At 37.8% G+C, this 21,845-nt stretch overlaps 2 protein-coding genes and 1 pseudogene across 3 annotated transcripts in view; 2 read left to right on the top strand and 1 right to left on the bottom strand.

The window, feature by feature from the left end:
* Positions 1–21,845, top strand: part of LOC131790108 (serine/threonine-protein phosphatase 6 regulatory ankyrin repeat subunit B) — a 65,824-nt gene that overhangs the window by 13,758 nt on the left and 30,221 nt on the right. The gene's annotated exons all lie outside the window — the stretch shown is intronic.
* On the bottom strand, positions 6,336–15,662 carry LOC131778679 (protein argonaute-2-like; annotated as a pseudogene).
* Positions 17,592–21,845, top strand: part of LOC131787521 (protein argonaute-2-like) — a 149,266-nt gene continuing 145,012 nt past the window's right edge. Inside the window, exons 1-3 of one of the 2 annotated variants that reach the window (XR_009340471.2) lie at positions 17,598–17,942; positions 20,252–20,303; positions 20,700–21,744. The gene's annotated coding sequence lies outside the window, so the exon portion shown is untranslated. Of the gene's footprint in view, positions 17,943–20,251; positions 20,304–20,699; positions 21,745–21,845 lie in introns of those variants that run through there. The other variant, XM_066166621.1, reaches the window with a different exon arrangement.

A 21,845-nucleotide genomic window follows, 5' to 3' on the forward strand; every position in this document is an offset into this window, starting at 1 on the left:
AGGTTGGCTGCAGCTTGTGGCAAGATTGAAGCTGTAAATTATCTTTTAGACAAAGGAGCTGATCCCTGTATTAGAGACCAGTCAGGAAGAAATTCACTGCACGCCGCTTCAATGTACGGTAATGTTGCCATCATCACAAAAATGCTGTCACTTGGTTTGGATGTTAATTCAAAAGATTTTGCAGGTCGCACTCCGTTAAAAATCGCAAAAAAATATGGCAAAACTGAGGCCGTAACCTTCCTACTTAGCAAGGGAGGACATTAGTTTTTATTTCTTACTGCTCCTTTTAAAAACGTCGTTCAGGTCCATAGTCGCGGAAAGAAACGATTGATAAATTTTACAATATTGAGTAAGACTGGATAATAATTAATTCATAATACCGCGAGAGAAGGAACAAATCTAGGAAGACCCATCGATTCCCTCTTTGATTGTATAAAATAGATCACCTGCACACGATGTTATCACAAATTTAACATAGCTTTACACCCTAACATCAGTATTCATTTTCTCCATACTGTTCTCTATACATTTCCTGAGGTGCTGACAAGGAGAATTAGCTTAACGATCCAGAGCTTCTGTAGTTGTTGATCATTTCCGTTATTCTCATGACCTTAATATGTGATTCAAGGGTGATATTGTAAGGAGAAATTAGATGCTGCTCAGTCTAAGGGGTTAAAGGGTTAAGTTCAAATTTTTGCCCCTTCAGGCTTCTGTCATCAAGTTGTAATTTCATTCAATCATATATTAACTCAAATGTAGAGCTTTAAACCTTTCACTCCCAAGATCTCATCAGTAATTCTCCTTACTGTCTGCCATACAACTCTTTTGATGTTAATTTTGAGAATTTGGTATTGGATCAATCAATATTTCCTTTGTTGATATTTTTCTTTATTCTCATAACTTGTCTGTTTGATATTGTATTAATGCTGTAAGGAGAAATTCTGTCTTGGTTACTTATGGGAGTTAGAGGGTTAAAGATGTCCCATCGAGGAATCAAGAGCTCTTTCAAAAACCCCTTTAACCTGGTACTCTGGAACTTTGTATCATAGCTGTTTTATGATTTTTAATAAGACGCGTATTTTAAGATGAGAACTGCAGTACACTGTTATTTGTTACCACCAAACTCAATGTAGAGTAGTGTGTATGGATGTTTTAACATTCCCATATAATTCAGTTATATACTCGTTATTCATTTCTAAACCTTAGCCTAAAGTATCAGTATTTCTCAAAGATATGCAGATGATATAGCATTCTTTTCTTATATTCCAAAGTGGAACTTGTGTCAAGTTTTAGACTAACAGGCCATTACATCAGTCATTAAGGCTATTATATCATTGGGACTATACTCTATATATTTTTATCGTTATACATTGTTGGAACTTTGGAGTGACATTAACCATACGCTTTGATCATCCAGATGGAAGTAGTCCAAAATCTTGTCAGTGACAATGGCTTTGGTTTCAAAGACATGAAAAGAAGTTATCATCACAATCAAATGAGAAATTTTAAGTTCAATTCTGGTCCTTGAAAAGTGACAACTGTTATTTGGATGATCACATCACATGGCTGAATGTTCTCCTTGGTTAGATGTTTTTTAGCGTGTTTTTTTAGTGTTGTCTCATGATACGGCTGGAGACTCTTCAATTATGAGACACTGTTTTATTTTGCAATGAATTGGTAACTTTGAAAATGTAGTAGATTAAAAACAGAACATTTAAATTGATTTTTATTTCAGTAAATAACTTAGTTAATGGCCTAGTTCGATAAATGTTAGGGGTAAAAACTGCATCTGCTACCTTACTTCTCGTCCGAGCCCTTTCCCCACCCCCCTCCCTCCACCTTCCCTCCCCCCCTTCCCCCCTTCCCTCCCCCCTTCCCCCCCCCCCCCATTCGCCCTCATCTCGTGGGGAACTTATTCTTGATCCTAAAATGTGCAAGGAAATTTTTCATAATGATCAAATGGTCCTCTCTCTTGAAGAAAATTGTTTAATCTTTGCAACCTTTTATTTGTCACAAAACCACCTTTTTAGTTTCACACCACAACGGGAGATAATGAAAGAATGGAATTATTTTCAAAACAAGATAAGGCGATGACCTCGTTCAGCAGAAGGTGGCTATTCTTTTCAATGAATAAATGGGGGTACATCTTTATAGGAAACTGTGGAGCAGCGCTGGTGGGAGAGTATAACAGGGTAATCTAGTACTACTATCTGAGTTGATGACGTAAATTGGCCACCGTAAAGAGTAAAAAAGCTGACGTTTCGAGCGTTAGCCCTTCTTCAATAGCTCTGACGAAGGGCTAACGCTCGAAACGTTAGCTTTTAAACTCATTACGGTGGCCAATTTACGTTATCAACTCAGTTGGTGATACTTAGTTACCCTATTCTATCAGATGGTTTATCGATAACAGGGCACCTTGATACGTAATCGCGGGTGGTCGCTAATTTTAGAAATTTGTGCGCAGGATAGGAAGGATAAGCCAAGGAATTGCTTTAAGCTGAAAAAAAGTGCAATAGCATTTCGAGGTTTTCAACGTACATAAGAAAAGCTTTTCTTATGTACGTTGAAAACCTCGAAATGAACAACTCGCTCAAATGGGCTCTTTTCATCAAAGTAAGCGGTCAGATAACAAGCAATACGCTGTGGAAGTAAGGTGAGGTAATTTTTTGAGAATTTGACGTATTTTTTTATTCCTTAGAGCGGTCGTAAATATTCCCATACAAACTCTTATAATTCCGCCATGCCTGTTATTGCGCAAGATGATCATCTCACAGCTGGAGCTTGGGCCGCCTGTGGTGAGTCACTGCTGTCGCCTGCACTTGACCCGAAACGCAAATAATTTTTTTGGAAATAATATGAAGAGATTCAGTGGTGTATATCGAAAAAAATAAAATCAATTTGACCAATTTGAGAAGAATTGACGACGGAAATATCAATAAAGTTTCATCTCACACATGCCTAAAACAGAGATACTATCGGCTAAGTAACGAACTTTCCCACTGGAAAGTTGTAGCTCTTTGAACGAGAAGTCTTTCTGTCCAAGTTTTTTATGATGTGGCTTGCAAAGGGACAGTAGGAATTCCATGAAAGTTCCAGTAGATTCAATTACTGAAGAAATTCAACGACATGACTGCACGTGTTCCGTAACCGTTTACTCTTAAAACTGTTTACTTTCCAAAGTTGCGTGACGAGGTTTCTGAGGTAATCTGTTTGCCTTTGAAATCTCACAAGCGTACGTTAATAGGAAAACAACGAAGCAGCGTATAGTATTGTTCACCAAATCGCGATGACCGCCAGATTATTTACACTGTCTTCGCCCAACTGACGAAGAAATTCTCTCAGTACTTGACGACCAGAAAAAAGAACACATAGCTCTCCGGAGATAAAGAAGCTGCAATTTGGTCAAGATTCAATCGTTATCTAATCAAGATTTTCAACATCAGATTTAGTCAAGAATCTTCACAATGATAAGAAATAGTATTTACGTTGACTGAAGGTCAGGTCAACTTCAAAAATCGGTCAATAATATGAAAAATTGACGTTCGCGGAAAATTCTGGAACCACGCAAAAACACGTAACCCGCGTAACGTGATAGTAGAAAGAAGTAGAGAGTGTTTAAACGGTTTTTAAGTACGTGCCTAAGGGGTTTCCGCTAATTCTCTGCGAGACAAATTAAAGTGGGTTGGGTCGTTTAAAAATTTAACTTCGGTGCGTCTTTCTGTTCATTTGTTTGGATATCGCTTAAATCTTAAAAAGGTAAATTACCTCGACATAGTACACCTCAACCCGCAAAATTTTATTTATCAGTTATGGAGAAGCTTTACAAGACACGCAGTGAAACCTACCTTTGGCAGGTAAATCCGAAATTCTGGAAAGAGCCTTTGCCGAAGCAGAAGAAAAAACTAACAAAAGGAAAGAGCTACCTTCCGTATTCGCCTCCATCTTATCGTTTTATAAACAACAACTTCGGTAGTTTGGTATCGTCTCAAGAAGGAGATTTTTGCCGGCTAAAAGAGTGCGCTGTGTTCAGAAGAAGACCAAGTTGGCATAGGAGACGCTTTGTGCTGTTGGAAGATAAGCTATATTGTTATGAGAAGAGGGAAGAAGTGTTGGTGTTCTCCGAGGTCATAATGATGTCCAATGTCACGTCTTTGACTGTTCAGAACTCTATATGCATTAAGATTTCCCAGGTTGATGGGAGTATTAGAATGTTGAGATTCTCGTCTTCAGAAGTCAGAAACGCATGGCTCACGGCCTTATTGACAGCTAAGGCAGTCAATTTACTGAAGTACCAGTAATACTTTTAGAGGCATCACTGCTTCAGGAAATAATCTGAACATTCAAGCATGTAATTATTCAAGTTAAATTCTCTCCAGGTGTAAATATACTCTTGGACTACTGATAAGGTTTGAAACAATATTGTAATCATGATAATGACAAGAAATTTTTTAAAATCTCCTCAGGAAAAATATCAAAAATTTCAAGGATAAAGTCAAGTCGAGGTTTAAACAGTATTTACTTAGTCGTTCAAGGAACACAAATATAAATTCCCAAGAAATTGTTGCGCTTTTATTTTGTAAAGCCTTTTCATTAAAGTGACCTTTGAGATAATTAATCGTAAAACGTGATTACTTTCAATACTCAATCTTTTAAGAGGGAAACAAGCGCCTTTTACTGTCAGATCAATAAATTTGTATATAAGTATTTAACTTTAGGAAAAGTCCAGAAGAGCTGGGATTATTCATGAAAAAGTTGATCTTTTTTCGACGATAAAATCCTTTTGATTGCAATGACCCAAAAAGATAAGCTTCAAAAATGTATCTGTTGGTCGCGAACTTAGGATGTCATTCCTTTAAATAGTTCATCTCGTTGAAAATGCGCAGTTCAAATATAAACATTTGACTGAGCAACACGAGATGGGTGGCATGTTTACATAGCACCTCTCTAGCTCTCTGCCAGTCTGAGCGGAAGAAAAGGTCAAATTAAATGAGTTTATTTAAACATACACTCCGGCTACTAAAAATATATTTTATTAGAGTTGCTTCAGAACCACAAATATTAGAGGAATCTTCTGTTTATCTTACCCATTTCCTCCCTACATTTCTCAAACAGTGATTTTCTTTGCTGATTGACATAGATATGTTAACTCTGAGAATTGGGGAGTTGATCAGACAACATCCCTTTTCTTTATTCTCGTCACCAATGAGCTTACCTTTGTATTGATATCATAGTGGGAGGGGAAAAATGAATTAGTCAGCATTCCTGGTGAAGGGGCTAAAACTCTACAATGAAGATCATCAAAAATATGCCTAGCATTGAAAACATGATAGCGAATGACAGTTTTAGGTATATTGCAATGTAAGTGAACTGTAGTTTGTGTTAAGTCACAAAGGTGAAAGGTGAGTGGTTACCACGCACAAAAAACACTCTTACCACTATGCCGCAAGATAAGAAACCACAAAAGTCCAAAGATGAAAAGGCTCTACTCTGGACATCACCCACGCTCGTCACTCGCAGCACGTTCAGTTGAAAGTCTCATTAAATTTAATGTTTTTTCGATGAGACTGAAGTTGAACCACGACACAAATAACATTCATGACCGACACGCTTTGCACACTTCTTTTAATTCGTTTGATTTTGTTTTTGAACATTTTCTTACAGCTACTTCCATTTTCATGAACTGATGAGCTAATAAAATTCTGACTAATATATGACGTACGATTCATTTACCTCTACAAAAATATACTTTTAGTATGCCTAACTACTAAGTTGCATTTTTAGTGGACGACTCTCTACAGGTGAGTATATTTTTAAAAAGTTGTGTGACCACAGGAAAGACAACAAATGAAAGCTATGTCAGTATTTAACATCGGAAAGCCACAAAAAATATACTCTTGGCATATCTACAATTGATATTTAGCAATAAGAATTGACTTAAACTTCGTATTAAAACGTTTGAAAGAGAGAAGCTTTATGTCACCACTTATATCATTCCAAACTTTAGCACCCTGGAACCTTATAATGAAAATTCCATTTAACAAATAGAGAAGCCTTGACTGTGTTCTGCTCTGTTGTAAAGCACACAGGAAACGGTTAGAGCGCGAAAGAAGAGTAGGGAGAAACACGAAACGTATTCGAGTATTTCTCTCCACTTAGCCACTTCCTAAGTGCTTTACAACAGAACAGAGCACAAAAATAAAGCCATGATGAGCTAGCCGCGTAGGACCTAAGCAAGATCGCGGTCGCTCTGACACCGTCAAGATTACTATGAATTTCCACTGTTATGCCAGTTTGGCTATATTTTTCATCATTCCTGTTTTTTTTCTGTTTTGTTTTTGGAAACGAAACTATATATACTACACGAGTGTTAGCTGTGTTTGATTTTTAATACCGTAAGTAAGCTTGCAATCTAACTGAGTGTGAAAACCTTCAAAACTCGAACTTTCCAATTACTTTTCTCGTTGAGGATTTTCGTTTCTGCAAATTGAGTGATTTAGCAAGAGGATAGGAACGTCAATTCAGAACGGGAAAGCGCGTGGATAATCTGGACACGACTCTATTTCGACTTCCGGTATTAGGGTTGCTGTTCTCCCCAACAAGTTCAGGACGTAATTTCGCTGCGATTTGCGTAAATGATGCACTTATAAACGAGATAATGCTGTTTGGAATAATTTCAGAACTCATTTCCAGGATAACCAGGCCCGTTTCTTTGTTTCATTCCACGTATTTGTGAAAATTTACCGCTACATTTATTCTGGATTTCCGAAAGGAAACACGATCGTTAGAAGCGATCCAAGAATTCGGGGTTCAGTTCGCTTTATTGAGCAAGGCTTTAAACGACGTAAGGGCTTTTCTTTGATACATTTCTTTAACACTATATGAAAAGTCTACGAATGGGATGCTGTTAATTTTATTGTGAATCAATTCATCAATAAATTAAACTTGCTTCATGTTGAAGTTTATCAAAATGAAATATCACAAAGCTTACCTACTGTATTATTCAGTGTTATTTGTTGTCAATCTCGTGGTACCATGATTAAGAAATGTTCTGTGAATTGAAGTCAGAGATAAAAAATTAAAGAATAGCTTGGGTTTGCACTTTTTTATGTCTTGAATTTTTGATCAGCGCCGATGAAAACTAAGACAAGAAAGTCATGCAGCTAGATTTATTACGGATGCTAGCTCTAAGGCTTCTTCTGTCAGATTATTTGATGATTTAAGTTGGTTATCTTTATACGAAGAGGCTAAAAATTTCCATATATCTAATTGCATTTGAGAGACCACGAGGAGAAATGCCTGCATATATTACTCGCCTTTTAATACGTATTAGTAATCTTCACTCTCGCAACACTAGATATGCAAACTATAACTTAGTTTGCCCAAAGTTTAAACGTAAATTAGATGGCGGTAAAACTTTCAATGCTACCACATGTCAACTATGAAACAGTTTACTTATCACTATACGACAAATGACATCAGTACTAAGCTTTATAAAGGCCTTAGAGCAATATTTTTCTCGGAAACCAAAAGAGTTTGAATCATTTTATAGTTTAATATGTTTTTATTTTTTAGTTTCCTGACTCTGTCATTTAATCCTTGAGATCTACTTTATTTCAGATTTTATCAAACGATTTCCAAACAATACTCACGAGCAAGTAGTTAAGACATAATCTATTAACAGTTAGTATTTTTATCGTCCAATTACATCCCGGAGCCATTCCTGTCTTTAGTCGCTGCATAAAGGTGTATGGTTTCATGTTTCGAATGTTCGATCAGCTTTTACGGAATGTTCGGTCAAAATCTGCCGATTTCTATCATTTTCATCTCCATATTGAAAATAACGCTACCACGATGCAACGCAATCAGAGTGGGCACAGAGTAAATCGAATCTAAGGCACTGTTTTCTGTTTTGTGAACGCTTAAGAACTCGATCAGCGATCTTCGTCATGAAAAAGTTACATTAGTGACGTTTTCTGAACGGTTTTGACGGCCACAGTGTAGCATAACAGGAGAAACTTATGTGAGATCGGAAATGGCATCGAGGTTTCTTCGGTCTTACTTTGTGAAATTGACGGCGATATTTCGTGTATTTTTCTGGATTTCGTTTAAGATCGTGGGCCATGCTTGCTTGTAAACTTAACTAAAAACACTGTAACGTAACACAAGCCTATATCTTATGCCCGTCCAGCCTCGATTCGGTGCGCCACGCAATCCAAGATGGCGCTGCGTGATAAAGGTGTTTATTACATAGATACTGATGAAATACCAGGATTTTCCCTTTTACTAAAAAATCATATCTTCATCGCGCGCAGTGAAGATACTATTTTTATTTTTCACGTGCGAGGATATTGATGTCGCCATGGTTACTAACATGATTAGCCAATTACAAGAGAGTTTCCCGTTCAGGCACGCGGCTGGTTCTTTTGAAATTATGTAGGAATTTCATCAGCATCTATAAAATAAACAGAACATTACATGGCCGCTTGGGGATACGAATTTTATCTCCTCGTGCTGAAAGTATCTCTTAAGAAATGGTTGACTTTTGTAAGACAAAAGATAAATATCCTGTGTTTTCTTAAAGTATTACATTAGTCGGTAACTAATTACGTTACTCTTTACAAAGTGTCTTCAAGCGAAGTACATTCCTTTTAACATCTCAGGGTGAACTTGGACAGCTTTTGCCAAAATCTGCGGGCTTCTATCCTCTCCATGACTACCGCTGCAAGACGAACCATTCTCAGGGCTGAATGAAAAAAATTGCAAAAATAGTTTCACTAATATCAGGTGTAACAGAAAGAATTAGAATTTAAACTCACCTTCCTCCAGGTAGCTAAGCTTGGAGTCCTTTACCCCTCGGCTCTCAAATATCCCTACCCCTTGGATTTCAACCCCCTTTACCAAAAGGACCTCAATCATCCTTCAACAATCAAGCCCTTAATTTACCCGTCCCTTGGGCCTCGTCCCCCTCCTCCGCCTATCCCCTAAACCGTAGATAACTCCCCCTGTATCCCCTGCCCTACGATTTCAGATTTCATGGGTCTCTCCAGGAACTAAAACTTTTTGCTCGCAAAGCTTCTGCAGCTCTTATCCGGAAGTCAATGAGTCAAATTCCACCAGGTTCAATTTCCCTGCCCGGGAATGTGATAATATTTTCTGATCTCACTTTTATGGTTAAAAAAATTCCCAAATTTCCAATCATCTGTCATATTTATGCCTTGGCCAGTAAAGTTTATTAGGTTATGTGGAATTTAACCATCTTTCATGACTGGGGACACTCTTCGTCTACCGTGCACAATATCTCACCTTGCCCGTTCTCTTTCTATCAAATGAAATCGCGCTCTGAATGCTACCAAATGCGCATAATACGCGGGGGCTGGTATGGATACTGCTCGTGTGCACCTGACGTACGTATGACACAACTGATATGTGAGGGCCTGGATCTCGTCTGCTTTGAAATTATTGTCGTCCCACAGGACGTGATAATGCGAAGGTCGGCTGGTGCCCTGCAAGAGGAATGGGCGGGTTCATTAGCGTCTTGTCTTTATTCTAAACACAACCAAACAAGCCAGGGGGTGGTGATACTACGGATCGCTTCACGCTACGAAAAGCAGCATTAAGTTGGGCAGCTGTGTAACCCGGTGTTGTATCTAGACTTTTGCTTTTGATTAGAAAGGCCACGAAATACAAATGGCATGAGTTGGGCGTGCTAAGGAGCTTAGAAATCCTCCCGCTAAAGGGAGGAGAGGTCAGAAAACTCTCGAAGAACGATCGGAATTTAAATTCTTCTTCTGATCCCTTTTTAAAATCATTCGGTTCTCCCAGACACCAATAAATCCTCGATTTCCGCGAGGCATCTAGGTACGTAGTAAATTCCCAAGATGTGATTGTTGATTCTCCCTACCAGCTGATTCAAACTCCATTGTACATTTGCCAAGAGAATCTAGTGTTCCATCAAGTTCACATCAGGACCAACTGATACAATGTGTAAGTATTCTCACCAACTGTTTGCTTTATGTTTAACAAAAATTTGGGGAGAGGTTTTATGTTACTCAGCCCTGAGAATTAGAGAGTGACAAAGCCTTACCTGAATTCCAGCATGACTGCAGAGGTAGAAGTCAAACTCAGTGGGGTGAGTTATACCAACATCAACTGTGGTTCCGGGGGGCACGTTTTGACTAATTCCACACTAAAACCAACCACAACAAACAAATATTAAATGTGTGAAAACCTAAATGAAGCGGAATCCGCCAAATTCAGCAATAGGAGTAAGGACGCATTGATGATCCGTTTTTTCCCTTTCAACACTCTGACCCCAAAGAATGACAAGCATCTAATTTCTCCTTACAATATCATCCCTGAGGAGAATAAGGGAATTGATCATTAGCTGAAGAAGCTCTTAACTTTTGGAAAAATTCGCCATGTCATTACCTTAGGAAATGTAAAGAGAACAGAACGGAGAATATGAAGACTGGTATTAGGCTGAAAGGGATTAAGAAACACTTTCCTGCCTTTCTCTTGAGTTGAGAGAAATAAAAATCTGCGCATTCCCGCGCGCATAGTCACACGAGTGGTTTGTTCACAGAACATTGATGAGTGAAGGCCTGCGTGCGGGGGAAACTGGGGCTAGTGCTTTAACTAAACCTCCAGGAAAACGTTGTGTTTTCCACTACTTTCCTCCCCAAAATTATATTTATGTACCTAAGAAGATAAATACGCTCTCGAGACATTTTCGTCTAAAATTTACAAAAAGATATTGAAGAAGAAGTAAAACATGGCGAGCCAGTTTCATAACCCATACCATGTCCTCTTTATCCTGACAGAAAAATCTGGTGTGATGTCTTTTCTGCACAACAATGAAAGTGATGCCCGGCTGGTAACCAACTTCCAGCTTGATGCAAGCTTCACGGATGACTTTTAGTTCGTGACACAACACCTAGTGACAAATTTAGGGTCATAACAATTTTAGTCCTAAAAGTTCGCGAAGAACTTCGTACACTATTGAACACTGACTGGTCTTCCTGCATGTGTTATTGTATGCAATGTTCTTGGCAAAGACACAAGTTTCAAAGTATTACTATCTTATCTAGAATAAAAAAGGAGCAGCAATACTCTTCAGTTTAAACAACGTAAAACGGAAAAATATTCGGCAGGAATAGGCAGCAAATCATATTCACCCATGAACCCATGTAACTACTATAACTACCTCACCTGTCTAAACTAGCCTTCACTGACCCCACCACGGTAGAAAATGATCCTGACTGGCTTGTGTCTCGTCGAACGATAAAACTGAATCAATAGCTCGCGGACCATGGCCGCTAATTCGGCAAGAACTTCCTGTAAAATAAATCATTGAGCGGAGTCTAAGATCACGTGAGAGTAGGAATAACAAAATGTTATCTTCAAAAGCTCATGGAGTGCGACTTCGACTGCATTCTCGCGCGACTATCGTACCTGTCGATGTGTCTGAACTCGAACTGACGCACAGTACCGGCTGGGATGAGCATCCATACTGCCGACAACCCACAAACACAAAAAGTTATCTTTAGGTTTTTCATTTACAATTCATTTGTTTTCAAGTCAAAGTAAATTCATATCGCTGAGTGCATTTGTACAAATGCACGCTTCAAGAGGGGTTTTATTGGGGAAAGTTCTTGCAACAAATTCCACGGGCTTCACCATGACAATATTGGAGAGAGAAAAGGACACGTAAAAATAACAACAACAACAAAAACTACGAAACAAACAGAACAGGAGAGATACCGAATAAAACAATGTTCAACTTACAGCAGCAATTGATGGTCGTTTTTCATCCCCAGCTGCAGGGTGAGTTACATCAGCTCCAAGAAATATCACAGGTTCACGAAACACAGGAAGTTTGTAAACATAGATTCAAATATTTAAGAACCAGTCGTAATTTATCAGCTGGGGGAAAGGGAGGGTACGGAAATTTTGAGGGGGAACGGAGTGGGGGATCAGTCGTCACCAACAAAGTATAAACGAGGGACTATAGAAAATTGATATCCAACGAGTGAGAAAATATAAGAATATTACAGAGCCGTCTGAGGGATCTGGTAAGTCTAATCGTGACACGACAAAAGAATAGAAACATTCCAAGATAACTGGACATAACTTGCCGAGCATATGCGTACATGAACTAGTAAAGAATAACAGACGTGCAAAAAAATCGTTTTCTCGCAGATTTCTCTCAACAACCCAAACTTCTCCCATCCGTTCCAAGCCTGGCGTATCCCCATCCCTCCCCCCTCCGCTGCCCCCGTACGTACCACTAAGTACATCAATCTTACCGAACATCTGGGGCCAAAATATTGTTTATTCCGGCCTCCGAGCTTGGCATTTATCTTTAGGCACAAATTTGACAGTGTTTGAGCCTGGAACTTGGTGAGGTTCTTAGCTTGCACACACTGAGTAGCGATTCCCAGCATTGTAGCACCGACTCGTTTGACTTCAGCTATAAGAGAAATGTGAACAATACAACATTGAGAATCTATAATCTATAAAGGATCAAAGTCAAAACATTCAGTGCGTCAATCAGTGAGTCAGTCTGTCAGTCAGTCTGTCAGTTAGTCAGACAGTCAGTGAACCGGTCAGTCTGTCAGCCGGTCAGTCAGACAGTATTGAAAAATACTCGCACTGTGAATTTGTCGCCTCTCCTTCCTTTTCTTCTTTAACTCACCATATAAGGACGTTCCAGTCTCGCCACTAATCTTCATCAGCCGATGGGCGAAGCTCTTCAATGCTCTGTCGTTGACTTCTCGTGGTTCTGCAAAGCAAGCGATGGCCCAGACTATTATCTCAATGCCGTGAAGTAGTTGCTTCCCCCTCATATCCCATGCTCCTGGAAAGAGCATGAGATATGAGGAAAGTGGGAGCGCGGTAGCCTTGTGGTCAGAGATTCAAAACCTGGCTGGGTCATTGTCTTGTATTCTTGGGATGAATATTTTTTACTTTCACATCGTATCTCTTTACCCAGGAGTATAAATGGATACCGGCGAATTGTAAGGAAAGCCTGATGAAATACTAGGGGTAGTAGCACTGCTCCTAGTCGCTTCATGTTAAAGGAACCGGGATAAGTTCCAGCTGAATGGGCCCCTTGGCTCGAGTTCACCCTGGACCTTTTTAATTCTTCTCTATTCTTTTCCATCCTCGATCACTTTCACCCATTCGGTTATTTTCTTTACTCGAGGGCGAAAGCTGCTTTTTAAAAGCATTTCAACATCTCCAAACCGGATCTAACTCTAAAAAAAGAATCACGTGTATACAGTTACTTTCCCACCGTCCTGAAGCTTTGGGGCCTGAAGTACCCGCCCATGAAGGTCCACCATTTTGTCGTTAATTGAGATTCCAAAATCTTTGACGCATTGGTCATTGCTGAAATCAGCTTTCCTGACCTAAAGAGAGCGGAAATTAAAAACATGTCGTTGTCTATAAGGAGCTTCACAGAATAGAAATGCCGGAATACAAATCCAGAAAGCTGGGGTCTAACCTTTGTAAAGGTAATATACTTTTTTTCTTTCAGTATGGCTCGCAACAGCATTTTTTCAGTGTAAACAAACCATGTAGAACGCAATACCTCCTGCAATATTTTATTACGCTTCATATCATTCTGCCATCTACTTTGCACCACGAGCGTACGTACATATTGATTAACAACATCACATGACTCGCATTGGGGAAAGGCTGTCCTGAAAAATCAGAAAAATTCGCTAATCAGATATGAATGTCAATCCGTGGTATTCCTAACCAGGTTTACTCTGCGGAGCATCAACTTCTTGATGCAGCGCTGACCTGCCACAAGGTTACAAATTTCGATGGGAAGGTAGGTGTGTTTCTGTTCTTGTCCGACTTGAAGACAGGGCAGATGAGGGTATCTACCCAAACACACGAACAAAGAAATAAAACGAAGATTAAACAAAGGAACGTACATATACCTTTGCAGATGGGAAGATAAGTGACACAAAGTTTGGTACGCTAGAATATTTATTAAAAAGTCTGGGTTGAGACCAAGCCGGGCAATTGTGACTTGTTCTTTGGAGAGACACTTTAGACGCCCTGAACGAAATTTTAGAGCTTTAATTGTTTCGTTTCGACTGTTTCCGTTTTCGCACACAGATGAAATTCTCAAACGACGACGTAGGAAGTATTTCGAAAACCAGACGTTAAAACACTAGAAAATGAACAATAGTTGAATATTAAACCATAAAAAGCTATGAGTGTGATCTCACAGGGTTGACCTGTTTCCAATTGTTTTAGAGGAAATTTCAAAGTTTGAGCCGCTAATTTTGTTATATTATAACACGATATTTTCTATTCATTGATCCACAGTGTGTAATCTCTACCTTCAGTCCTGGTAATGAAATATCAATATATATATATATTTGGAAATAACATTTACAAGACTATTAGCATGTCATGAAAACCTCTGTCCCACATGTGCAAGAACATTCAGACAAATATAAACCAATTTGAATCACCTAAGGAATAACATTATCAATTAAAACGTGTCTAGACATTTTGAAACTTCATTAACTGGACAAGATGACATCTCAGTGTTCACAAGAGATAGCATTTTGGGATTATAGCTAAAATATACTGGATTGAACTAATAAAAAATAGCTAGTTGAACTACAAGTACATTTACCTTTAAAATTTGATGGAACCTATGATGTATAATCATATTAAGTGCATTTAAAAAGGCATTTCTTTATCGTAGCATAATAACAGTAAAAAACAACAAGAAAACAACCATAACAACAACCAAAACAAAATTTGCTAAAAATCTATGAATATCAATCATGTAGATAAGTTATGTTTTCAAATTATTTTCAATAATATTAATATTATTGAAAAATAGAGTAAGATAACACTGTGAATCTCTTCTTCAATTATTTCTCCCAACCGACACATATCCATCACCCACTCATATGCACACTATAACTTGCTCCATACCTTTTATCTCTTGGGTGAATTTCAGTCTTTTTGTATCAAACAATGGTTTCATCTTTTGAAGATCCTGTTATTGTCTGTGAAGGACTTCACACATGAACTCTACAACTGGCTGGCATTTATAGAATGCTGTGGCTGAAACTGTGATCAAGTAATTTCTCGGTAACATTGTCAGAGTTTTAGTTATCTAGTATCTAGCTATCTTGATAAATAAAGACCTCAGACAAATCTTTAGGTACATTCATACTCTACCGTTAGTGTAGGCTATACTGTTTATGTTACCCTTCAAACCTTTGATTCCTTAGAGTGACCAGCATCAAATTTCTCCTTACAATATCACCCCTGAATCACACATTGTTGTCACAAGAAAAAAGGAAATGATCACCACCTAAAGAAGTTCTTGATTGTTAAACAAATTCCCCTTAGCCATCACCTTAGGAATTGTAGACAACACAGCAGAAATTATCAACAGAAAATTATAGACACATAATTTTCATGTCCTATAACCTTCTGTGTATAATTTCCTCAAATTATTCTCCCTTGATTTCAAGATATAGTACTAGCAGTATGTATACAATATATTTTAACAAATATTTTTCTAAAGTTAAGTAGTCATTTTTACAGTAACCATAAATGTTAAGCATCACCTTCCCCTGTGATGGTTGGACACACTCTCATGAAAGCCAAACCAAAATTCACTGGCATGTCCACTCTCCAGGGGAAGGTAATGACCTTCTGGAGGAGGGAAGAAAGATCTTCCAACAGGTATATACTTCATGGATGGCAAATGTCTTAACACCACATCAAGAGCCTGGATGGTCTCAAAAGGGATTTGATTGTGTTTTCCTTCTAATGCTTGCTCCAGTGAAAATAAGCTGACTTGTGCTACCCATTTAACAGTCACCTTAATCAAAATCGAAACATGTTGTAGCTTGGTAGAATAGAAGGGAGCTGTTCTTTTACTACAGCTTTAAATCCTCCCCTGCAAGTGCACTGTGACAAAATACTGTTGGAAGTATGCAGGCATGCGCAAGAACTAATCGAGCCAATGAGTGCACTACTAATGGTCTAATAATAATAATATCTTCATTTGGGGTTGTCAGTTATTTGTGGCTTTTAAACAAGTAACTGATCAGTCTATGTTGGAGTATGAAATTACAGTCTGTGTAAGTTTTTTAAACCTAAACTCATTGTTACATGTACCTCTGAGAATTCTGTAAACAAACTTACTTGGAAACAATATCTCTCATTAATCTTTTCCTTTATTCTCATTACCTGTTAAATTAAATGCCTGACAATGTAATGATTTTTTAAAAAGAAACAACTTGTTGGTCACTTCTGGGAGAAAAAGAGTTCAACCAGACATTTCACTCAAGATAGCTGACACCTACACAAAAAGAGGAGTACCAGAGATTTGGGTGCTGAATGCCAGTATAACCTGTAAAAGAATCTGTTATTTCTTAATAACTATGTAACTAATTGTTTGGCGAATAAATTTTGATCATGCACTCTTAGTGGGAGAAATGGTTATTAAAAAAGTGCAATTTGTAATAGTATTAATAGTAAAGTTGTGATTATGATGTAAAACAAGTTAAAAAGAGTTGTTGCAGAGCAAAATTTTGAACTTACCTACTCTCATTTGAATTCCAATTTCTTACCTTAAATACCTTGTCTTTACTATTCTCAGTTGGAAGTGTTACTTCAAAATCAACCTGAAATTTTCAGTATTTTAAATTAAAACAGTTGAGGCCGAGCAACGTTCCCTAAATTCATAATTTTAGTCATAAAAATAGTAATACTTCTGAAGAATTTCTATAGCAACATATCCATCAGCTTATTCAGCTTTACAATGCTTTGCGGAGGACTTTGGCCAGACTAATCAAGCCGTTAATAATTTTTTGAAGGAAATCTTTGCAGATGCCCCTAATTTCCAAACAAAGGCCAGACCACTACAACAGGGGTTAGGTTTCCTACTTCCAATAAGTGCAGGGGCTCTCTTAAAAGAACCACTTCACTTAATGCAATTATTATTATATTCCATGCTAACCAGCGTAAATAAGTTACAGGTGGCAGAGACAGAGATGGAGACGGGGCCTTAGTTTATTTTCCTTAGGGTTTTCATATTTCAAGAATTAAAGCTTTTCCACTCTCACTAATACTCCAAAGTATCTCCATCGAACATGTACTGTATGTATTTGTGGGAGCATTAGACGACTTGATAAAAGATCCACCGTTAAGATTGGCTGTAAACGTTAACGTAAATGTAAGTTACAACGAGAAAAAAAATCCAAAAATACATACAAAATATTGCTGCCGATTTCACAAAATAAAACCAAAGAAACCTGGGTTATTCGATGCCATTTCTAATCTCACATAAGTTTCTTCAGAGGAATGTCTTGAACCTTTGCCTCTGGCCTCCAAGCTGGTGTGCTCACAGCAAACCCCGCAAAATAATTTAGGTTAGTCTGTTGTTTATCTGTTTTATTTTTCACCTCGCTGTCTGGTTGGTTGATCGGGACAATAGATTAAGGCGAGGTACCGCTGTGGGGATGGGGTAAGTATTTCAATTTTCTTTCAACCGTTTTCTTTAATCTACCGTACCACTCGTGGTAGAGAGAAAATTGACCTCGTACCCAAGTCTTCGGCGTCCTTGTCCAGTTTGGTCATCAAGATCATGGCCAGAGATTAGCGAACTTAGAATTGCAGGTAGAAAACGCTCGTTTTCAGCGAAATGCGCGTGTAGTTTGGTATTGAGGCATGTCCCAGGGTCCAATGATCTTAGATCGTAAACTATGGCTGAGAAAAATACCGATGGGGAGGATTTTAGGGGCGCAAACCAACTCCGCGTGGACAATGGTGGAAATTGGAGTGTCCAGCCTTGTCTTCGTCTTATAACAAGAATATCAATAACAGTGATGGCAAAACAAGCTTGAAACGGCAGAGATCGCCAGAAACTACAACGGACACACAAGATGTTGGTAAGTTCTATTGATTTTACGAGTGGAATGGTCATATTTCGAAATATTTATCGTTGTAAATCGACCTTATTTCGTTCTCGATACCATTCCTTATAACTTGTTTAAATTCTCAACGGTTTCTCTCATAACGTAACATCGAGTCAGACAACGCATGACGCTTTCACGAGTTAATCGTTTGCTTTTTCTCGAGACGTGAGCTTGGTCCGCCTGTGTCAAAACTTTTCTGAAAACGTCACCAAAGAAACTGCTTCGTGACGACTATCAGAAGGTCATACGTTAAAAACAAAAGACATGGCAATCTCGAGATAATCGAGTGTCCTGTTGTCTCACAGAAAAATCTATGTTACAAATACATCCCAAGAACACTAGAATGCTTCAATATTGAGCCGGGGACTTAAGTCGTGAAGAATTTGTTTCAACGACAACATGGATGGGAAAAGTCACATGCACAAATATACTTGAAGAATTAAAACAACGAAGATCGTAATTAAACAAGCAAAAAATTTCAGGCGCAGCTAGGAAAGAGGCCAAAGGGGGAAGAACGTATGAAAGTAACGTTGGACTAAACTTGAATTTGTCCGAGACATCGGGAGAAGTCAACATAACATTGTCAAATACTGAACTTTGTGCTGTTCACTTTAAAAGGCAGAACAAGAAAAATATACAAATGTAATACCAAAATTCACACAGCGACCATCTATCAGAGAGGAAAGTTCGACGATCATAAATTCTACAATTTTGTTTTATTTGACACAGAAACACATTCCAATGGGAGAAACTGCAGAATACCCTGCCACTCATTTATATGTCATTGAATAAGAATAACATTTGGTTCTTAAATGCTCATGATGTTCTCATCAAGAGCAAACACCCACCTTGGAAAACGGTGGAGGTCAGTATCCGAAGGCGAACCAAAGCTTATACAAGCACCTCTTTCCAGAAAGTTTGATGCTCATGATGCACTGGGTGATGTCATAACCCTCTGTAGAATCTTTTTCTCTTATAAACTTGTCTTGTTGGTTGAATGGTTGGTGAACAAAAGTTCATTGATGTCTGTTGAGGATGCTGTTGAGGATATAAACTATCTTGACAGTTGCCATCACCAACTCGTGTCCTTTTGTGGCAAACTTTACAATTGTAGTGGTTTGAAAGTCTTTGCATGCTCAGATACTGAACTTGGCAAAATTCTATTCCATTTCATATTGTTTTGTGACAAAGAAAATAGGGATCTTTTGAGTAAAATTTATTTCTTTTACTTTGGAAAAATTTCAAGATTTGCAGGGCCATTAAACATATTTGTGTCCTTGCTAGTGCCTGTTAATAAAAAAATTCATAGGACCAAATTTGAGATGGAAGAAGAAAACACAAAATAGCAAAAAGCAAGAAAACTATGTTGGTAACCCCTATTTTTTTTGGCTTATAATTGATCAGCAGGACAATTTACACAAATTGTGACATTTTTGGGAGATTTCACAATAGAAAATTGAAAAAAATCAAAGGCAAAGCCAAATTATTGCTGGCAAACATCTCCCTTCATGGAGCCTTAGCTTAGTGACAAAAATCATTTTCTCTGTATTTATTACAGCAAACTATATTCCTAACCTTGCTCCTCACCTTTTGGTGGCTTTTAATGAGCTAGAAAAGTAAAAATGTTAAAATTTTCAAAAAAACAATTTACTGGTGTGTGTGCCAACATTCAGCAAAAACTCTTAGGAGCCTCCTTTAAACCTAGACTAGAAGGCCTCATGAAATTTACTCTTTCAATTTGTCCTGGCATTGTACAGCAGGAAAAAGCTGCCTGTTCCTGTGAGTTTCCTATGAACAGCATATTTTAATGTGATGTACATGTAGTCACCCCTAATTGATGGGTTATCCTTTACAAAGGAGATTGTATGAGAGGTGATAAAAGGCCAATGCCAGAAAGTTCAGCTTTAGAAACTTGTTATGCTGGCGATTCACATTATCAACTCAGTTGATAAAACCAGATTATCTTCATTTGAAAAAAATGATAATTTGGACTGCAACACATGAGTAAACATTGTATAAAGAAAGTATGAAGACATGACTTTATTAGCAATGCTTAATTGTTAATTAAGCAATTGTTAATTGTTAACAATTAAATCTACCTTCAAAAGAGGGTGGCCATGGTTTAAAAAAAGGGAAAATATCAATGTTTATACCAGCATGTTCATGTTACACTTTGTCACAAAATATATTTCAGCCAGCACCAGACTGCTTTCAACATTTTAATCCACAAACCTCCTGTTGGTGTTAAGGAGTTGTTTTTCCTTTTTTTGTGTGACTTACAGGCTCAGAACTTGATGTTAAACTACCAGGTGAAGATGGAGGTAGAGATTAGAGGTAGCATTTGCTTTGATATACGTCACATACAAGACATAGTATACAATAATTAAATGATAATAATAATAATGATAATAATAATAATAATAATAATAATAATAATAATAATAATAATGTCTTGGTGATGGTCACATTTTGAATGCAATCATTCTTTTGCTGTGAAAAGATGATAAACAATCAGTTTAGAAATAAACTTTAAGTAGTCTGCAATTTTTAACTGTTACTCAGTTATGTCATGCTATCTGCAGATCTTTATAAAGATATTATTGTAACAGTTTTTGTCACATTTGCACTGTAAGGATTGCCACTGAAAATGCATAATTTGTAGTTGTAGGCAACATGTTCTCATACCAATGGATAAAAATATTTTAATGCTTATTCTTATTTACCCACAAGGTTAAAATTCAGTTTGCTGAGCACTTCAGTCTATTGGAACTTAACAACTTTTTGAGTGGAAAAAAAAATGGCAAAATACCTCAAGATGCAGTGCAGGCATTGGACATTGTGTTGCCACAGATGCCATCAATACATTACACCCCTGTTGGAAGATCATTCTTCACATTTGATGGTCAAGGAAGACTCCTGGGGGAGGGGTGTGAGGGGAAATTCGGTTTTTATTCAAGTATTCAGCATTCATCCAATAGAGCTTTTAACCTTAACGAACCAATATGGGAGAAGAAGTCCAAATCTGCTCTTTTAAGCTTCTACTATGTGGATGTCGTCCTTTACTCCACATCCTTTACCTTCGCTTTTATTACTAGCTTCTCATTTCCGAAATCATTACTTAGGTGCTTTACAGACTCTTTTTTGATTGATCTGATATTGACATACACTTACAGTTAACACATATACTGTTCCTTCAACTTAGCAGTCCAAGTGATAATGCATGGGACACCGTTTACAAATCTAAAACACCTCAGTGATTTCATAGGTTAATTAAAATTCAACTTTACGAAGAGTTTTGCTTCAATCGTTCAATGCAAATCAGAGCCATGTTCCGATAAAGAGTTTTCAGTTGACTCTTTCCCGCGTTAAGATTTTCTCAGCATTTCTTCGAATTAAACCATTTATTTATTTATTTATTTATGAATGAATCATAAATTTATTTTGATCAAAAGCACGATATATTTTACACCAGTTATTGTATGCTAAGCGATTTAAAGTAATTCTTAGTAATTCTCAAAAGACGACTTCATGAAAGGAGTAAGCACTTCACAGTCCCAAGTCCGATCCAAGATCCATCTGTGGATCAATGTGATGGCGTGTGACGTATATCCGGTCGAGTGTAAACATAGCCACGTTTTCCCTATTACCTATTTTCCAAATTGTAGACAATCAAGACAGTGAATCACTCCTTGTAAAGTAGGAAAACTGACTGCTGTATTGGATAAAACTGTAAATATATTATGTACCACCTACAATCAAATCGAAATACACGCAAAGAAAATTGGTGTAAATTATAAGAAGTGTATTGAAGAACGCACGAATGTCAGCAGCGATGTCAGCTTAGAATGATTTGCCTCAGTAAAATCGCGCCATTTT

Source organism: Pocillopora verrucosa, chromosome 5 (assembly GCF_036669915.1).
Source record: "Pocillopora verrucosa isolate sample1 chromosome 5, ASM3666991v2, whole genome shotgun sequence".
Lineage (NCBI taxonomy): Eukaryota > Metazoa > Cnidaria > Anthozoa > Scleractinia > Pocilloporidae > Pocillopora > Pocillopora verrucosa.